At 32.0% G+C, this 775-nt stretch overlaps 1 protein-coding gene across 1 annotated transcript in view; it reads left to right on the top strand.

Annotated features, from left to right (window-relative positions):
• pes (pescadillo) overlaps positions 1-775 on the top strand; it is a 14,000-nt gene that overhangs the window by 659 nt on the left and 12,566 nt on the right. The window lies entirely within an intron of this gene.

Here is a 775-nt window from a genome sequence, read left to right as displayed (position 1 = left end):
AAGGTTGACTTAGAGGCGTTAAATCAAATTTAAAGTTGGGGGCTGAAGTTTGATGCTGATGAATTGTATTGAGATATTTTATTTAGATAGACAGACAGATTTATTTATCCCAAGCTGGGAAATTACAGTGCAGCAGCAGCATTACACACAGTGACGATATACAACATAAGAATGAAAATATAAAATTAGATGTTTTAGATTAGATTTAGATATACTTGATTCATCCCACCACGGGAAAATGTACTTGTTACAGCAGCAGAGGAAAGTGTAGCATACAATACAGAATTAGAAAAGTAGAAAAGGCAAAAAACTAAACAAAAAAACACAATAAACAGACAGAAATATCTATAACCTACACAATAAACATTAAAAACAGTCAACCTTCAAAACAGACAAGTACTGAGGATAAAAGTGGCATGATATATAAAAAGAGTATTGTAATGTAAAGACACCATAGTGTAAGAAATATTGGAAAGAATTGATAGATAGATAGATAGATAGATAGATAGATAGATAGACTTTATTTGTCCCAAGCTGGGAAATTACAGTGCAGCAGCAGCATTACACACAGTGATTCAAGGAGTTTTATTGTCATTACAGCACATGTAAAAACATGGGATGAGATGAAATTGGTTTCCCCTGGTCCCAGAGCAGCCCTGTATCAAATATAGAATATAAAATATAAAAAGTAAAGGCACATTTAAATTAAAAAAACAAGTATATACAATAAATAGAAGAACAACAACAGTATAACACCATGTTGAGGTAGTGACAT

Source organism: Larimichthys crocea, chromosome III (assembly GCF_000972845.2).
Source record: "Larimichthys crocea isolate SSNF chromosome III, L_crocea_2.0, whole genome shotgun sequence".
NCBI classification, from domain to species: Eukaryota; Metazoa; Chordata; class Actinopteri; family Sciaenidae; genus Larimichthys; species Larimichthys crocea.
Note: the sequence above shows the minus strand (reverse complement) of the source record. Positions and strands in the feature narration are given on the sequence as shown.